The sequence below is a fragment of the Schistocerca americana genome, chromosome 7 (genome assembly GCF_021461395.2).
Source record: "Schistocerca americana isolate TAMUIC-IGC-003095 chromosome 7, iqSchAmer2.1, whole genome shotgun sequence".
NCBI classification, from domain to species: domain Eukaryota; kingdom Metazoa; phylum Arthropoda; class Insecta; order Orthoptera; family Acrididae; genus Schistocerca; species Schistocerca americana.
Genome location: NC_060125.1, coordinates 265,169,514 through 265,190,145, shown reverse-complemented (window position 1 = coordinate 265,190,145; position 20,632 = coordinate 265,169,514). Strand labels below are relative to the sequence as shown.

The 20,632-nt window shown below is 43.2% G+C and overlaps 1 long non-coding RNA gene across 1 annotated transcript in view; it reads left to right on the top strand.

Annotated features, from left to right (window-relative positions):
• LOC124622520 overlaps positions 1-20,632 on the top strand; it is a 211,887-nt gene that overhangs the window by 1,743 nt on the left and 189,512 nt on the right. The window contains exon 2 of the long non-coding RNA XR_006980640.1: positions 1,930-2,060. This is a non-coding gene — a long non-coding RNA (uncharacterized LOC124622520). The remainder of the gene's footprint in view (positions 1-1,929; positions 2,061-20,632) is intronic.

The following is a 20,632-nucleotide window of genomic DNA, read 5'->3' as shown; positions in this document are numbered from 1 at the left end:
TAAAAGTCTAATATGGAAGCACTGCACTAAATGGAATACCAAAGCTCCTTCTGCTCACAACATCGAATGTGGCCGTACAGCTTACCAGTGACAATTAAATTCGCTGATAGCAATGCGAAGTGATAACGGTGGCGACCCAGTGAGACCGGCCCGAGCCGCGCACTCGCCAGCTGGTGCCGGCGGCTACCGGCTCAGCGCCGTAGCCTTCCCCTTGAGCCGGGCGGCCGGCGTCAGCCCGCTACACGCCGCTCGCTGCAGGTCGGCGACCCAGACCCTGGCCGTGGTGGCCGCAGCCGCATTCCGAGCGGAGCGCAGCGTTGTCTCAGCCACGCCGCACGCCCTGCACAGCCGCTGCAGCGGTGCCGCCACACTACGTCAGCTCACGTCACACCTGTCAAATTCTCGTCCTGACTGTACAGTAAATATCCCCGGCGAAAAGCTCAGAGCGAGGGAATCACTGGGAAACGCACGTGATGAATCTTCTAAAATCCAGAGACAGCGTAAGAATGAGGTCCATCCCGTTTTCATTCTCCTTTGCGGATATCCCCACATAAGCTCCTCTTCAGCACCTGAGGCGAATGCTGGGATGGTTCCCTCAGAAACGATTCGCTTCTGATTTCCTATCTCACTCCCTAAAAAGAATAGGTGCACCCTGTAACTGGCCTACACCAACGTTGTAATGAACGCAGTTTCGTCAGTACATCCAAGACCGATAACAACAAGCTGCAACAAAATTGGTTCAAATGGCTCAGAGCACTATGGGACTCAACTTCTGAGATCATCAGTCGCCTAGAACTTAGATCTACTTAAACCTAACGAACCTAAGGACATCACACACATCTATGCCCGAGACAGGATTCGAACCTGCGACCGTAGCGGTCGAGCGGTTCCAGACTGTAGCGCCTAGAACCGCTCGGCCACCCCGGCCGGCAAGCTACAACACTAACTACATTTCATCAAAGCAAAAAGCTTAACTGACATTACATATACACACTTTTTTGTTGGTAAGCATCTGAATTAGTTTTCCTATCAAGTAGGAGGAATCAGCCTTGCGTACGCTTTCAGTAAAATGTACGCTCTCGAGCGTTCGCGCAAACCCTTATTGCGAACGCAAGAAGGAAATGCTCCCAACTTTCATTAGTTGGTTATATATTGCAACAGCACTAAAATCCTCTTTTTATAACAACAGGACGAACTAACGACAATTGTTGGCACGTCTCCAAAGTAATGTTGTCACGTTAAGCGCCCTATGTATCGAAAGATGGTTATACTTTTGGTTTGAATCGAAAATTGTTTTCGCCTTATTAGCTTTTATGAGTTGCCCATCGAGCCGGCTCCGTAGCGGAATGCCAGTTATGACAATACTAACCTAAGGATAATACAATACCAGTCCGCGTACGGTGAAAATTTCCCGACCAGTCGGGAACAGAACACAGGCCTCATCCCATGGCAGTCTGCCGCTCTGACCGTGCAGCTGCGGAGTTGGGTGTATTAGAGCTCCAACCCTCGGAGAGACTGAAATAACCACCAATACAATTATATCATGGTAAACAGCTCCCATCTTCATGGGATGGACACGTAACGCCAGACTTCATGGTTCTGATGACATAGCTTTACTTCGCTTCCGCGGAGTAATATATCCCACCTCACAGTTTGTTCAACAACACAATTGGCTCTCTGCCTTTGTGTGGGGATAAGCTGCTTCCGCTTCTTTCGTAATTGCCTTACCGGCCCTCTCTAAACGAAATATGTGTCAAAGTCCTGCAGAAAAAGTTTTCACTGTCTGAGGATTGAACTATCAGTAAAACTAAAATACTGAATAAAAGTGTTCTAGATCTATTCTGTAAGTAATAAATTTATATTTACCAGTCTTAAGATAAGTATATGGCAATGTAGCAAAACAAATCAGAAACGTGACTTTTGTTACAGGTCAGATCCTCACTGCGTAGTCCAGAGCCTAAACAGCACCAGCCAACGCAGAGATCCCTCTAGCTGCAATTTTTGCTGATATACACAGAGTACACCTCCGAGAAACGCGTACTTCGTGGCCAGTACTACTGGTAAGCCACTATTTTTCTCAGCTGCCTCAACAATTTCCAAATAGATAGGTTTACAAATTTGTCTATAAGCAATGAAGTAGTCTCTCCTACGAAGGAGACACTTCTTCGGAAGTAACAACTATTTTTACCTTTCTCAGCAAAATAAATGCATTATTCTAGCTATCACTGCAAATAACTCCCCTACAGAAAGCCAACGGACCCTAAAAGTTATAGCAAATTTCTGTTAACACAGATCTATAGGAAGTAACAATTATTTTTACCTTTCTTAGCAAAAAACTTTGGAATTTCTCTAGCTATCGCTGCAGATAATTCTCTCTCACAAATCAAACAGACCCTAAAAATTATAGCAAATATGTAGTCCCACGCAAAACAATATGTTATATCTCTTGAAAATGGCGGCTAACACGGAATTCACCAGTATGGTACTACACAGATGTCTTCCGGGCTGTACTCTAAAAGCAACTGGAACCTCTTCCATTCGCTTCTACCCTATTTAAAGGCTCGGGGGGTCACTAGGTTCCACTTTCCGATAGGAAAAAAATTGCTTCCCACTTCTCGTGACATTCTTTTGTTCCTACGTTGAATCGCCACCCCAGTATCACCCCTCCCCTCTACTTTCCCTACCCTATTTCTCTCCTCCCCCCTCCACTTTTCGGGGAACCAACCAATGGCACCGGTGATGATGATGACGAGATAGCGCGAACAATGGAGTGAAGGATTCCCCTCCCCAGTCGCGAAGAGACCGTGGTAGCGAGAGCTTCTGCGTGGACCTACTTACTGGAAACCAGCTGCTCCACGTCCTCGATACCGAAAGTGCTGGCTCTTCTTCGTGCTTCCGCCTACACTAAACGGTAGGTACTCGCCTACTGTACACCAGCGACGGCTTCTGATTTTTACTCGCGGATCTTCATCGATGTTTTCCTCTTCTTTCACTTTCACGCATGGGCGCTCCAGTTCCAGCGAGGGGCACCCAACTGTGGTCCTGCGATGCCGCTGATCAGTGTCTACTAGTCATTCAACCGAAGGACTTCGACTTCTAGCGATTAATCGTGTCCAATTTTTTCATTCTTCGGAATTGATTCTCCAGTCTTCTTCCTCAGTATCGAATTGTGAACCATCTTCCGTTAACATCAGACTCGCAGCTCTCCTTAGGCAGCCGTCGTCGGGTTTCAACTCGGGCCAATGGATCGCCCGCAGATATTTCCAGGCTCTGTAACGTGCACGCAAAAGTGATTTTTCCGCGGTAACTTCGTGACTCCATAGTGCGAGTATAGCTCGAAATGAATTTTGCTACAGGCTTTTGGAGATTTCTCTCTGCCTGATAATCGATTAAGGGTATGTGCATCCAACTATGTGCCATCTAATGGTGTTCTAGTAGATTTTGAAGATTCGAAAGTCAGTGATAACTTTTTTTCCGCCATACTTGCACCATTCTGATTTGTAGCTCTCCTTAGGCAGGCGTCGTGGGGTTTCAGCTCGGACCAATTAAACCGCCTCAGGTATTTCAAGGCTCTGTAAAGTGGCGCAAAATGTGGGAAACGCATTAAAAACTTTCTTGTGACACGAATCTGGTACCGCTAATCATCTACCCGGTACGTGAAACATCCTGGCGGATAGAAACTATATGCCGGATCGAGACCCGAACTAGGGACCTTCGCCTTTCGCGGTAAGTGTTCTACCGACTGAGCTAACCAAGAATAACTAAGGACCTGGCCTCACATCTTTACTTCCGTCAGTATCTCATCCCCTACCTTCGAAACTTCACTTGGTAGAGCATTTGACCGAGTTCGCGTCTCGGTCCGGCCAACAGTTTAAATCTGCCAGGAAGTTCCATATCAGAGCACACTCCACAGCGGAGTGAAAATTTCATTCTGGTACCGGGGACGTCTTTCTGCTTCCTGATGCCTCAATAACAGCGCTTTTCTTCATCGAGGCCTTCGTCCATCTTTCCAGGCCCGTATAAAGCTCGTTCATTGACAAGAACGCAGGGCTACCTAGCAGACACTCAGCCGTGTTAATTAACAGGCATTGTTACCAAATGCTGAGGATAATTTCTTAAAGGAACTGTTGCGGCAGTTATTTAATATATGATTCGTAAAGGCCAAACATTCGAACATCATTTACTTAGAAAGACAGTTCTCTAAAATCGATTCTTACGGCTGTACAAGCATCAAAGGAGAAATTTTTTTAACTCATTTCGTGCGTGAGAACGGTAGGTAGTCAGTCTATCTGCTGTAGCTAGTAAAGTAAAGCTCAGAAACTTATTTTCTTCAATGATAAACTATCTTGCGTAGTAATGCGAGAAACATGAACATTGAAAGACCGCTCTTGTCTGTTTAATACTCTCACTCTTTGAGAATAGCATATTTACGACAAAGTGGAATTTGATATTCTGTCTGCATTAACTGCTGGCTCAGACAAATATCTTTTATCGCTTAACAGTTTTTCCATCATTGTATTTCGCCTGTGCACAAGCCATTGAGCCTTGGATAAGTTAAAGAACACATCACGTACGCCACTGTTTTTCCCACATACACTCTAAAACATCCTGCATAGGAACGTAGTTAAGTATTTAATTAGTGCCTATGCAAACCACCACCGCAGTCAGTTGGATTTTGAAATCTACATTGAATATGTTGCATAAAAATTCGTTCCCTATAATTATGCTACGAGGAAACCACCAATCTCACGCTACTAGAATATAACGTGCGTTAGAACAATAAAAGCCCTGACAAGGCTGTGCAGTTATTCGGTGACACGCACAGTGCCGCATTCTCGTACCCGTTCTGCGAGGAAAAAACCAGGAAGGCGTCTCGGTCTTGCAAGGCCCTTCCAAATGTTGCCTTCTGATCAAAACCACCTCATAAGAATAGACAACGAAAGAGAACATTTAGTCCGTGACGCACAGAAGTAAAAACCTGTGCGTCTGACATTTGTAAGCTGGAGAAAACAAATTTTCGTTGAGTTTCCTCGTTACTCATCGCTAAGGTATCCCCCCTCCCCCCGGAATTCTTCAGACCAGAAAACAATTAGTATTCATTGCTTGTTTAACAACCTTGTTGCAATTGTTTCCGAATGAGACGTGTGGCCTTTCGTTTTACTAAGAATTAGTATAATTATTTATTGGCGTCAACGAGCACGGACGAACTTGAAATTTTGATGCTTAAAAGCTTTTCATTACGTAGCTGAGAGATGGAAGCACCCAAAAAATATGTAAATAAATTTTTTTCAAATAGGAACAGAACTATGTATCAGCTTATCGCTTAAAAACACAACCAAATGTATTAATAAAATCAAGGAAAGCAAATGTTTGAGATATATTATGGCTTTTAATGACTCTTCACAAACGATCTCTGAGCATTATGGAAATCAGGGAGCCTTCATTTACAAAGTATATACACTAGGTAATCCTGCGGCATAGTGACGTTGTCGAAGTAGTAAAACATTTTCTTGATGTTGTCCATTTGGTCTGCGATTCAGGTTAACAAAATAGAGGCTACATGGCAGCTTCATCGTTATCTTCTGCTGAACAATGATGTAATCAAAGTTCTGTTAGCTTAAGCAGTGAGGAGTACCTTAGAAATAGCTGTTTCTAACGTGAATAAACCAGTAAATACTTACAGTAAAACGTCACGCAGCATTTAACTGACCCACAGTTTCCTTAGATGTTTATAAAATGAACTGTGAGGTTTCCTGCTGTTGCACATTGAAAAGCAATTCCATTTAGTTTCTGTTGTCGTGATCTTCAGTCCGAATACTGGTTTAAAGCAGCTCTCCTTGCTATACTATCCTGAGCTAGCCGCTTCATCTCCGAATAACTATTGCAACATACATCCTGTTGTGGACTGGCAAGACAGCCAATCCACAGTGACGGGTAACCGAAAGGCACGCGCTTAAACTCACGCAGGCTGGCGTGAGGTCTGAAACAGGATACGTAATGAATGCTATAAAGAAAAGTACGTAGCTGCTGGAATACTTCACTTTAATCCACAATTGGTTAACATTGGTCTTGTTACTGTACATGCTTCATTAGATACATAGCAAAGGATAAATGGCGCCTTGCTAGGTCGTAGCAATTGACTTAGCTGAAGGCTGTGCTAACTATCGTCTCCGCAAATGAGAGCGTAATTCTCAGTGAACCTTTCCTAGCAAAGTCTGCTGTACAACTGGGGCGAGTGCTAGTAAGTCTCTCTAGACCTGCCGTGTGGTGGCGCTCGGTCTGCTATCACTGACAGTGGCGACACGCGGGTCCGACGTATACTAACGGACCGCGGCCGATTTAAAGGCTACCACCTAGCAAGTGTGGTGTCTGGCGGTGACACCACACATCCTTCTAGTCTTCTAACTGTATTCATCCCTAAGTCTTCCTCTACGATTTTTACTCCTCACACTTCCTACCAATACTAAATCGGTGATCTCTTGTTTTTGTTGCCTCAGAATGTGTCCTATCAACCGATCCCTTCTTTTAGTCAACTTGTGCCACAAATTTCTTGTCTCCCAAATTCTATTCAGTATCTCCTCATTAGTTACGTGATCCTCCACATCCTTCTGTAGCACCACATTTCGAAAGCTTCTATTCTCTTTTTGTCTAAACAGTTTATCGTCCATGTTTCACTTCCACACATGGCTACACTCCAGACAGATATCTTCGGAAAAGACTTAAATCAATATTAGATGTTAACAAATTTCTCTTCTGCAGAAACGCTTTCCTTGGCATTGCCAGTCTAAGTTTTACATCCTCCCTACTTGCCACCGTTAGTTATTTTACTGCCAAAATGGCAAAACTCATTTACTACTTTTATTGTCCCGTTTCCTAATATGATTCCCTTAGCAACACAGGATTTAATTCGAATGCATTCCATTATTATTGTTTTGCTTTTGTTGATGTTCATCTTATATCCTCCTTTCAAGACAGTGTCCATTCCGTTCTTCCAAGTACTTTGCTGCCTCTCACAGAATTACAGTGTCATCGCCAAACCTTAAAGTTTTTATTTCTTCTCCCTGAATTTTAATTCCTACTCCAAATTTTTCTTTGGTTTTCTTTACTGCTGGCTCAACTTACAGACTGAATAACATGGAGGGTAGGCTACAACTCTGCCTCACTCTCTTCTCAATCAGTGCTTTCCATTCGTGCCCTTCGACTTTTATCACTGCCATCTGCTTTTTGTACAGGTTGTGAATAGCCCTTCGTTCCTTGGGTTTTACCTCTGCTCTCTTCAGAATTTCAAAGAGAGTATTCCAGTCACCATTGTCAAAAGCTTTCTCTAAATCTACAGATGTTATAAACATAGGTTTGTCTTTCCTTGCCCAGTCTTCTAGCATAAGTCGCAGGTCAGTAGGGCTTCGGGTGTTCCTACATTTCTCCAGAATCCAAACTGATCTTCCCCGAGGTCGCCTTCTACCAGTTTTTCCATTCTTCTTAGTCTTAGCATTTTGCAACCATGACTTATTAATTCGATAGCTCGGTAATTTTCACACCTGTCAGCAACTGCTTTCTTTGGAATTGGAACTGCTACATTGTTCCTGAAGTCTGAAGGTATTACGCCTGTCTCATACATCTTACATACCAGATGGAATAGTTTCGGGGTTTTGTCATGGCTTGGCTCTCCCAAGGCTATCAATAGTTCTGATGGCATATCGTCTACCCCTGTGGCCTTGTTTCGACTTAGTTACAGGACGTAATTCAGTTCTTCTGTCGATAAAAAGGTATTGTTGTGATGAGCAGCCATTTAAGTAAGTTTCATCGATTTAACTGTTTTTGTTACATTACAATCTGTCGTGGACGCGAAATATGCATAGGCGTGTATTTGCGACCCAGGTCCGAGATTATATGGCAGGGTGCGGGTACTTTTACAGGCCTGTTGCTTTGTCACTGTGTTAGCTTCTTGATTTACTGTTAGCCGTCAAATCTACCACTGAATTTCCATCAGAGGGATCCTTTAATCTAGAAGATGTTCAGAAGCAACAGCGGCAAACCTTCATTTCATCGCGTCCCTCGTCCCTCTCCGAATCAGACACAGTCGCGGAAACAATCACCGTGGAATGATTTCCGAAGCTTGGGAAAACTCCTGATGCGAAAGATGTTCCAGCTTTCTTCTCTGACGTTAAACAAGAAATTTCCCCCCTCATCGATTCGTGTAACGCTTTTTCGCGAGCAAATCGAGTACTTTCTTTCTGTCACCAACAGCTGGAAACGTACATTGGAAAAAAGAAATCGGCGTAAACATTTCAGGGCTAAAGGCTGAGAACAGTTCTTGTCGGGGAGAAATCTTTTGGAGGTGGGAACAGAGCAAAATGGTCCTCCTTTACCAAACATTTTAAGTATCGTACAATATCCAAAGCCGTTTACAGCTTTCCTTTTTAATATATTCAGTGTTCTTCTATATCAGTTAATTCTGAAGAGACTGGCACAATGAAAATCCCGATATATAATGTATAACTTATCTGAAATCTGAAAGTGAAAATTATTTCTTAGAGGAGTTATAATGAAGCCGAAAGCACGCTACAGTGTATATTAATTCTAAAAGTAAAATCAAAACGATAAGGATGAAGTGTCGGTTATATTTCATATCTCTATATTTCATATCTCTCATATTATATCGTTTTCATTCTCATTTGGTGCTTTTGTGTAATTGACATATTCCATTCTTGTTGCTTTTGGTTCGTGTTTTTGTAGAGAATGAGAGGATTGTTGTAGTAGCGCCCAAATTATGACTTCATGCACTTCGATCCTAGCGACTTCCGCGTTTTATCTGTTATGATATCTCCGTAGATGGGATTTAAAAAATCAGCGCAGAAAAGAGAAAAAAGAAAACAGTGGTGTAATACGGAATAGTTACATCTTTCAATTTGCATATTACAGAATTACGTTTTGTGCGCCTACATTAAACGTCGATCATTTTTATGGAATAGTGTAGTGGAAGATCTGTGTTGACCACGAAATGATGTTACTTCAAAATATGTTTCTGTGGAGTTCACTGTCTACTACGCACAAAGTTCCACATCAGATAATGCTAAGAACTGGCTTTTTTTAGTCGTGGGATGACTGACCCCTGCTGAAGCAAATTGTTGCTGGTTTGCATCAGCGTAATGAGGGAAAAACTTGCAAGTCCTAGGACTGTCAGTTGCGCCCGGCAATTTTGACCAATTGTAGTTTGTACAAGACTGCATTTATTGTTTACAAGCACTGTGCTGGGTCTACAGACATTAGGTACTGAAGCAGAAAGTAGTAGAAAGAAGATTGCGTATTGAAACGAGACCATTTTACTCTTCAGCGGAGTATAGACTACCATGAGCGCTCTTAAAAAGCTAAAAGTGAAGAAGAGTAAATCAACTGTTCTGTCATGTAATGATAATTACTTAGCTAAGTTCTTGAAAACAGCCACAAGCTTTTTAATTTTTTATTTATTTACCGCTTTCGCTCATCAGATATACAGTTGAAAGTTGGCTGAAAGCGTTAAAGATTGTGTTTAAAGTTGGTTGAGAGTGCTACAGATTAAACTGACTGTACTATAGTACTTAAACTTACGTTTAAAGTGCGGTAGTAAATGATAACATGGACGGCAAGTTTAATCTTTGGATCCATTTGCCAACTTTAAACGCAAACTTTAATGTTATCAGCCAACTTTCAGCTGTATATTATGATGATCCTCTTGTCCATTCTAAGAGAAAAGCAGGTAATAAAAAATAAAAAAGTGAGACTTGTTGCTGTTTTCAAGAACATAGTTGTAACATTTGCTCCCCCTGCATTCAATGCTTGCTCTTGCTAAATTACTTAGCGTTCATATCTGCAATGTCATTCATGGTATTAAAACTGTTTGATACCAGTCACGCTCATAGTTTATGTTAACTGTCACCGGTTTTATCCATGCTGGTCGCCCTCAGATAATCCTTCACGTCTTCTCTGCCGTTTGATCATTCTCGTCTGGTATCCTTCAATACTTGAAGGTGATAAAGTCAAATCACCCAAGTAACTCCAGTATCACTGGAGACAGTGATAAAGGTTTGGATCGACGATGCATGGAGTCGAGTCAGCAAGAAAGATGTGGCAGATGGAGCTAAAGGAGGATAGTTAGAATTAGTCGAACTCGGTCTGTATGAGCTTGAAAGTATACCGAGTACAGCTGTAATAAAAGTTATTTTATCAACACTGATACTTCACTGTATTCTGTGCCAATTATCGCTACATAGCCTGCATAGTCATTTCCACAAACTAAGTACTGATGACGTAAAGTCGGCCGTTTAAAAGGCAGGTAGAAAAAATTTGAATACATAAACAGCACCGAAATTGTGAGGAAAAGAAAGCAAGAACTTGCCTGGATCGTTTCAAACCGATTTCTCATCTTCAGCGCATTTACTGTACGGTAGTTGTGCACCCATATCTTCTCATCGTAGGCCGAGACGCAGCGTAACGGTAGTGAAGCGGCTGGGAGCGCCCGGAGAGATGCGGGTGGGTACTATGTCGGTCAGCAGGAAAACCGGTTGCTCAGTATACGGGTCGCGTCGTCGGAGGCTGCGCGCCGCATTTGGAATGTTCCTGCTATGGTTTCACTCTCAGTGCGTCATCCGCCAGCTGGTCGCAGCTCCGAGTTTTTGCAAGTGCACACAAGTCCACCGCATCAACTGCGCGTTTGCAGGTGTTCGAAGTTATTTCGCAAGTCGATCCGGTTCACAGGTTGTGATCTAATTCCCTGGGAAATATCTTTTCCTTTTTCTTCCATAAAACCTATCTTTACCAAGTGACACAGCCAGAACGTACGAATATGGTTAGAACTGGGTATGAGCAATGTGGTTAGAACTGTTGAGTGTGCGTACAGTTAGTGGTCCAAAGAATGAAAGCAACATGGGAAGTGAAACAGTGTCAATTATGAGCCAGTAAGTTTTCTCTCACCCTCTCCCGGCCCCTCATCCTTTCGCCGTTCCGACACTTTTTTCATAGGCCCTGGATCATGCTGACAGAGCTGAACTCGAAATAATTCAGCCGATAAAATAAGAAGTACTGAGTAGAAGCTTCCAACTTGTTCTTCTAATATCAAGAATATTCCCAGAATGAGATTTTCACTCTGCAGCGGAGTGTGCGCTGATATGAAACTTCCTGGCAGATTAAAACTGTGTGCCGGACCGAGACTCGAACTCGGGACCTTTGCCTTTCGCGGGCAAGTGCTCTACCATCTGAGCTACCCAAGCACGACTCACGCCCCGTCCTCACAGCTTTACTTCTGCCAGTATCTTGTCTCCTACCTTCCAAACTCTACAGAAGGTCTCCTGCGAACCCTGCAGGACTAGCACCCCTGAAAGAAAGGATATCGCGGAGACATGGCTTAGCCACAGCCTGGGGGATGTTTCCAGAATGAGATTTTCACTCTGCAGCGGAGTAGCTCAGATGGTAGAGCACTTGCCCGCGAAAGGCAAAGGTCCAGAGTTCGAGTCTCAGTCCGGCACACGTTTTAATCTGCCAGGAAGTTTCATCAAGAATATTAATGGTGAAAGCTCAACTAAGTTTTCTAACGACTTACTGACATGAGATCTTTAGTGCGATATTTCACCGTGGGGGACGTAACTCCTGCGTAAAATAGGAGAAAGCAACTGTCACTTTGTAATGATAATTTAAAATGAACTCTAGGAGTATTATTTGTGTAGTAAAAGTTTGATGAACCCTCACTTTTATGAAAGTAAAACTTCCGTTACAATAGTTACGGCAGAGCTAAAATTCCAAATGTAGTAGTTGTGCTTACCTACGGACATGAGATCTTTCGCGCGATATCTTGGCACGAGGTACGTGACTGCTGCGTAAAGTGAGGGAAAGCAAATGCAGCTCAGTCATGACAATTTAATGTGGATTCTAGGTGTAGAATTCACGTTGTTAAAGTTTACTGAACCCACACTTTCGCGAAAGTAAGACGTCCCTTTACCCTAGTTACGGCAGTGATAAACTTTTAAGTATGGTAACTGTGCTTACTGTGCCCAGCCGAATACTGGATATTAAACGAACCACTACTTGCCTTTTATTCTTCCTTTATACACTATGTTGCGTAGAACTCTTAATGAGGAAAGGCCGTTAGAAATGTAATATTAGACAAAATTGATACAAGTGATGTATTGAAGCTGTGATTACCTACTTCCACAATATATAGTATTATCGTTAAAGACAGGCAGCACTTTTGTTGTTGACAAAGGCCATATCCAAATTGCACATTCTACTTAATAAATACGCAAAAAAAGTGTCTTGCACAAGGGGCAGAAGTACCTCTACTACACAAAAAGCTATGCTATTCTTCTTATACTATTCACCTATTTTTAAAATGGTTTTGCATAATTGACATTTATGTGATCGTATTCCTTAATATTTAAGAGTAACACAATGAACTCTTTGAGGGGCTTGTATATGATGAATATAGTGCTGCCATGTAATCTAAATATGAAGATAGTTTCTAGGACCTGCCAGATGGCTAGCTATTTATTTTTTAATTTCTTGAATCATCTCATTTTTTCCCGTGGAAAATTTGCTGCCGACTTTTCACCAGATACAGAACACTGCTTTTTACGAGAGATTATTTTTTGTCTTACAGTGTGAACGTAACCAAAAACATGTATTTATAAGATTTGTCACTTGTCGCTATTAGTTTATCGCCTCTTGCTTGATAAAACAACATTTTTTAAATGGACTGAATTCTTTTTATTTATCAATAGTGCAGTGAACCATAGTTCATATTACTCCTATCCCTCAACGTTTTACTCTAATTTTTGTGCTGAAACTGGAATAATAAAGGATTAAAGAGATGGTTTGAAAACTTGGAGAGGTTGATAGAACCTGCCAACCACTTGCAAACAAAGGTTTCTTCCTTGACACTACGTTTCATCAGATGTAAAGCAGCCTACTTGAGAATGTATACTGAATCTTGTTACATCACAAGCTAATGAAGTACATTGAATAATACCAGGCGGCTCATTAATTACAACTGGTTGGTGGATTTTTCAAGCTCTCCAAGTTTATCTTCGTACTACTACTGAGTTTACAGTCTTGTTTACGGTTCTTTGGAGAAGGTTTGTATGCTAATCGATACGCGAATGTTTCATGATGTGAAATGTCCAATGTATTGACAACTACTGCAAACTGACACGACGAATGTAAAAATGTACAGTCAATATGCATCATTATAAGGACTATGTTCATTAACAATAGTGATCAAAGCGTTGCAAGGTTTAGTTCGTAGTGGTCTCACATACCTACCCTGGAATTCAGTCGGTGCTGTTGTGAAATAATTAGCTTTCCCCCACCGCTGTCTTTACAATAACCAGCAAAGTGGTCACTCGAGTATTAGCCATTAGCTGCTTGACGTTTTCAAGTCTGACAACGTAAAGTCAGTGTCCTATTACTACTAGGTCACTATCTGTTCGTAATAAAAGTCCTTTATCTCCTCACAGAAGCTCCAGAAATGTCGCTGAATGGCTCTCAAACGAAAGCTAACCGCTTTTATGATTCTGTCGGTGATCTGATACGCAGAGCATGTCATTCTTTTGTCTACGTGATCGGAGACCACTGCGGCTGCGCACCGGACCTCCAGCACTGCGTTTTATCGATTCTTTTCACCACTGTTTGCATTGTTCAGCGAGGGGAATGTTTGCTTTCACATTTCGCAATGGATGACAAAATCTACGTGCAGTATCGCGGAGAAACTGACACCACACGCGCCACCGGTTGAGAGACAGCTTACTTGTTTATCCGATTTTTCTTGCAACAGCTGCAGAAGAAAACTTGAAAAAGAACTCCTGCTACAGTTTTTGTTGTCTTACATTATCAGCTTACAGAAACGGTGACGCCATATTCTATGTAGTGCGACAAAATTATCGTCTGCAAACGAAGCTGGTTGCTATTACAAAATATGTACCCACACAGCCACAATTATGTTTCCAGATAACCGATCTCCACTATCTAAAACGGCCATCCTGAGACTCACAGACCCATGTGATGCGCAACGCTCCCCCAGTGCAGTACATGGATCTGAGGTTAGCTATTTGCGACGCTCGTTAACCATTCAAGTGAAAACATAATTGAGTCGGAAAGTAAGTCACTTTAATGCTTTGGTCTAATTATTGTTTTAGGGGCGTCTGTACATCTTCCACTCTTAGCTTTTTTAAATCCTCATTACACACACGTGCTCTGCTGGGTCTTACGATACTCCCCTTGAAGGTGATAATTTACCTGAGTGGCCAGTTATTGTGGCATAAAATAATCTTTTCGTTAAATTCACATTTCACATACCTTAAGATATTAGTCAATACCGGACTTATGCATCACAGAAAGAAACATCAAATTCCTTCTATTTTCGTCGTATATATACGAGGGTCTAATAGGCAGCGGGATACTGTTAGCTTGATTTACGAATAATGTCAGTACTGTGTTCAGTCCAAAAATGCATAGCCGAGTTAACGAAAATCCAGATTTGCTTCATGGCAACCACCAACAATTAACAAAAGTCCCGCACTTTTTGTTATTGCATAAATACCACGAAACGGGAACTATTCGCGAGCGTTACACAACATTTAACTATAATGTAGTCCACCTCCGTAGCTGAGTCATCGGTGTGGCTGACTGCCATGAGGAAGCCCCAGTTCGAGTCCCCTGACTGAAAACGGTCTAGGGCGCCCTGTCACGGTCCGCGCGGCTCACCCCCCCCCCCCCCCCTCACCCCCCCACCCTCCGTCGGAGGCTCGAGTTCTCCCTCGGGCATGGGTGTGCGTGTGTGTAGTCCTTAGTGTAAGTTATTTTAAATTACATTACATAGTGTGTATGCTTAGGGACCCATGACCTCAGAAGTTTGGACCCATAAGACCATACCACAAATTTCCAAATTGCAAGAGATGAGTTAGCTCACAAGAAAATTCCAAAGGCTTCACCAAGAAGCAATTCATTTATATTTTTTTAGTCCTTCTTTTTTGTGACCATATTCTCCGTAGTTGCTAAATAATTACGGAAGGTGTTTTAAATCCGACTATGCAACTACACGAATGTGTGCATTATCGCCAAATCTTTTTCATTTTGTTGGTGTAATGTATTATCAGTGGCGATATTTTATGTCGCATTGTCGGCTACATTAAAAGTGTCGTCTGCTTGAAGATTTTTCAGATATTCCCTCGTTTGGCACTGATATCTTGTGCGTAATTCCTCCTTCCTTTGCAACACTACACATTTCTTGATGTGGAACAAGACACAATGTAACTCTACTACTGTTTGTACGTAAGAGGCGTGTTACCCTGTTAAGCAAGGTGTGATTTGGCACCTAGCATCAGTACTAAACGACGAAATATTACAAAAATGTACAAAAAATTCTGATGTAAACGTAATTCGGGCTAAGATATCACTATTGATTTTGTTTCACAACAACAAAACGAAACGTGTTTGGTGATAAATCTACGCACTTTCTCATAGTTGCACAGACGGATATAAAATATCTTCAATTAATTTACAAGTTTTTAATGTTTTTCTTGCAGATAATAAAAAATGTTTTATTTAGTAGTCTGTTGACTCGCGTAGGTATTTTTCGCCGCAGTTTGTTTAATGATTTTTCGGACTTTTCGCCGTCAGCACTGAAGGGTGAATCTTTCACAGTGCTGACTAATGCTGATGAAACGCCGGAAAAATTACTAAAGAAACTTCGGCCGAAGATTTCGAGAGGAAGTCAACATCGAATTCATCAGTCGGGCACATAAACCTCAAAATTTGTTTAGCATTGATTTCATTACCTAAAACAGTAAAAGAATCGCCGGCAAAGAGGAAGGTTCCAGCTTCGAGTCCCGGTCCAGGCCACAGACTTACTTTCTTCGTGGTTTCCCTAAATCTGATAAGGCAAACGCTGGAAGTACCGGGTGATCAAAAAGTCAGTTTAAATTTGAAAACTGAATAAATCACGGAATAATGTAGATAGAGAGGTACAAATTGACATACATGCTTGGAATGACATGGGGTTTTATTAGAACAAAAAAAAAAAAAAAAAAGTTCAAAAAAATCTCCGACAGATAGCGCTTCATCTGATCAGAATAGCAATAATTAGCATAACAGAGGAAGACAAAGCAAAGATGATGTACTTTAGAGGAAATGCTCAATATGTCCACCATCATTCCTCAACAATAGCTGTAGTCGAGGAATAATGTTGTGAATGTTGTAAAGCAAGTCTGGAGTTATTGTGAGGCACTGGCGTCGGATGTTGTCTTTCAGCATCCCTAGAGATGTCGGTCGATCACGATACACTTGCGACTTCAGGTATCCCCAAAGCCAATAATCGCACAGACTGAGGGTTGGGGACCTGGGAGGCGAAGCATGACGAAAGTGGCGGGTGAGCACACGATTATCACCAAACGACGCGCGCAAGAGATCTTTCACGCTTCTAGCAATATGGGGTGGTTCTAATAAAACCCCATGTCATTCCAAGCATGTGTGTCAATTTTTACCTCTCTATCTACATTATTCCGTTGTTTATTGCGTTTTCAAATTTATACTGACTTTTTGATCACCCGATATTACAAATATTAATAGTCCTAATAGCAATACAATACAGTAGTGTCTAATTCCTATTGGTCCGTATTGCGATCAAGACTGTTAAAATCAGTAATAAAAAATACATATCGCAATTTCTCCGTCACCTGACGATGTCAGATTTCTTCAGTACCAGAATGGTGGGTGGCTTTGGGAGAGGCCACGAGGTTTTTCCTTTCCTATCCTACCATAAATGGAGCCCATGGTCCGTCTCCATTGCCTTCGTAGGCACAGGGATGTTAACCCCATAGCTAGCTGGTTCTGGTCTTCCTTTTCTTTTTGTCAAAGGGTGGAATTTCGTGAACAAGTGTCTATATTTTCTTACGCGACAAAACATTCAGGCGGTGGCATCTGCCGGCTATTCTAATGCCAATGCAGTTTGCGGACGATAGCTTGTGGTCACCCGGCTCTCTCAAGGTCAGCGGGCGGCGGGGCAGCGAGTAGAGTGCTCACACGCAGCCGGCGACGCGTCATCCAAGGTGAGTTGGTTCATCCGCGGCCGGATGCAGCAGCAGCAACAGCAGCACCGCAGGACTGCGGCTGGTGACGCCAAGCACTGCGGCCTTGGCTGGTGACCAACCGCTGGCGACCGTTGCCAGACAACAACACCACGTCTTCCTCTCTGGCGCAGCGTCGCAAAACTAGCTGTATGTAATATACACTACAGTAATATTCAACAAACACGTCCACAGGTAGCGCACAATTGGATGTACTATTACCGGTCTCGTTCGTCAGTTGCAATACAGAATCACTGCCCTGGTGCAAGGGGTTAGGCAGTTAAAAGCACTGATCGGCACCACAGTCAGACAAGAAGTCTTCGCCTTCTTCACTTTTGACTATTTTATCGACCAAAGTATTTTCAATATCTTAACCGTTGCCACCAGCACAACGATTATGCAAAGGTGCTTGCGTCTGACGAGAGAGAACTGTAACAATTAACAAAAGTAAAATTAGGGTAAAGCCGGCCACTGTGGCCGAGCGGTTCTAGGCGCTACAGTCTGGAACCGCGCGACCGCTACGGTCGAAGGTTGGAATCCTGCCTCGGGCATTGATGTGTGTGATGTCCTTAGGTTAGTTAGGTTTATGTAGTTCTATGTCTAGGAGACTGATGACCTCAGAAGATAAGTCCCATAGTGCTCAGAGCCATTTGAACCATTTTGACTAGGGTAAAAGAATGTAGTCGATTTAAATCAGGCGATGCTGGGGAATTAGATAAGGAAATGAGGCAGTAATAGTAGTAGATGACCTTCGCGGTGTGAGGCAGCTTATGATGGCCGGAAGAGAGAGGATTCAAAATGCAGACTGGCTACAGTAGGAAAACTAGTTCTAAAAAAGAGCAATTTGTTAAAGTGAAATATAAGTCTAAGCGTTCGGAAGTCTTTTGTGAAGACTTTGTCCGATGTGTAGGCCTGCGCCGGCCGGAGTGGCCGTGCGGTTCTAGGCGCTACAGTCTGGAACCGAGCGGCCGCTACGGTCGAAGGTTCGAATCCTGCCTCGGGCATGGATATGTGTGATGTCCTTAGGTTAGTGAGGTTTAATTAGTTCTAAGTTCTAGGCGACTGATGACCTGAGAAGTTAAGTCGCATAGTGCTCAGAGCCATTTGAACCATTTTGTATGCCAGCAGGGTAGTGAAATACGGACGATAAGGGAAGACAAGAAGAAGCTTTAGAAATATTGTGGTAAGGAGGAGTGCCGAATATTAATTGGATGGATCGAGTAACTATTTGATGTATACAGACTGAGGTGGCGAAAGAAAATTGGTACCAAAACCAGGAGTCGAACCCGGGTCTCCTGCTTACTAGGCAGGTGCGTCAGGCACTAAGACACCGCGGCACAGCGGTTTACACATCTCCATGGATTACCCTGGCACACCTCGCTCCTCGATCCAAATTCTCACTGGAGGAAGGCATGCCAGGACAATCTATACAGTTTTCTGAACTACTCTGCCAAGGTGGCTTAGCGGCTAACGCACCTGCTTACTAAGCAGGAGATCTGCAGCTGGGTTTCTGTCTGGATCCCCCATTTAAGACAGATGCTGAGGTGTCATTCCAGTACACAGAAAGGCTCAGCAATTGTTGTCGTGTTAAGCGGGAGTTTGGATAGAGGATGGAGGTATGCCAGTGTAATTCATGTAGTTATGTGAACTACTGTGCCAAAGTGGCATAGTGCCTAACACACCTGCCTAGTAAGTAGGAGACCTGAGTTCGATTCCCGGCCTTGGTACAAATTCTCACTCGCCACTTCAGGCTATATGCTTATACATAAAATTATTTCTGTATGAGACCAGTATAGTCTCTCAAATTCTGTCACTTCATTTGTACGGGTAACTGTTGACAAGATAGTGAGTCTAAACGGGGAAGAAAGAAAGTTATGGCACAAGTTGACTAAAACAACGAACCGGTTGATAGGACACATCCTGAAGCATCAAAAGATCTTCACTTCGGAGGCAAGTGTGTCGGTAAAAGCTGTAGACGGAAACCGAGGAATGAATACTGTAAGCAAATTTAAAAAGATGTCGCCTACATGGTCCAGTCAAATTAATGTGACCACCACCTACGTACGACGCCAACATCCAATAACCACTAACATACAGTAGGTGGCAGCACTGACCGTGGAGGATATGTAAAGCCCGTCAGGCGGGCGCGTATAACAATGCAGCCATTGTCGTAAAGCAGAAAGGGAATAATTTATCTGATTTCCAAAGGGGCATAGCCGTTGGCTTTCGGGTCGCGGGTTGAACCACTTCTGAAACTGCTAAACTCGTAAACTGTTTGCTTCCCGCCGTAGATAAAATATACCGTGCATGGCAAAATGGTCTATCCAAAACCGGCACGGACACAACTGTGGTGCATCATAGGCCATAAATGAAATGGGTGGACGACGGCTGCGGATCTGTGTGTAGATGGACAAACATGTAGCAGTTGAGCAACTGATAACATGAACCAAGGTGCTACCAACAGTATCTCCTCAACGACCGTTCAGTGATCACTGCTGCGTATGGTCCTCTGAAACGCCTGGTTCGTGCATCCATGCTGAATGCCGTTCATCGGCGACGAAGGCTGGGAATTTAGACGCCAATACCGCTACTGATGTGCACTGGTTGGCGACAGATGGCCTTATCACACGAATCACGTTTTATGCTCCATAGGACAGATGGCTGTCGGCGCGTACTGCATGGAATGTCTAAAAGCAAACTCCCTCCACCAATCGTCGGAGCCACGCGGGGTTAGCCGAGCGTTCTAGGGCGCTGCAGTCATGGACTGTGCGGCTGATCCCGGCGGAGGTTCGAGTCCTCCCTCGGCCATGGGAGTGTGTGTTTGTCCTTAGGATAATTTAGGTTAACTAGTGTGTAAGCTTAGGGACTGATGACCTCAGCAGTTAAGTTCCATAAGATTTCACACACATTTGAACATTTTTGAACCAATCGTCGGAAGAGGCCAGACCGGAGAAGGGAGCGTTAATGGTCTGGGGAATGTCCTCCTGGCATTCCCTAGGTGATCTCGTCGTTGTGGAAGGCACAGTGTATCAACAAAAGAATGCAACTATCCTTGGTGACCATGTCCACCCATATACCTGTATGCAGTTACTTTTTCCTCGGCACAATGGTATTTACTAGTATGACAATGCAACGTGTCGCACAGCTCGAAGTGTATGTGTGTGGTTTCGAAGTGCATCAAGATGAGTTTACAGTACCCCCCTGGCCATCAAACTCCCAGATATAAACCCAATCGAGAATCTCTAGAACCACCTAAATCAGGCTATACGCGCTGTCTCCACCTAGAAACCTAGCGCAGATTGCCATGCTACTGGAGTCGGCATGACTCCATATTCCTGTCGGTATCTTCCAGAACCTCATTGACACTCTTCCTGCACATCTCCCAGCGCTTCGTGCTACAAACGTGTTTATTCAGACTTTTGACAGGTGGTCATGTTATTGTGACAGGACGGTGTATTTTGCTGTAGTTTACTCGAAGATGAAGAGGCTTGTACAATATAGACTACGCAGAAAACTGGATCAGACCAGTCTTCCGACTAAAG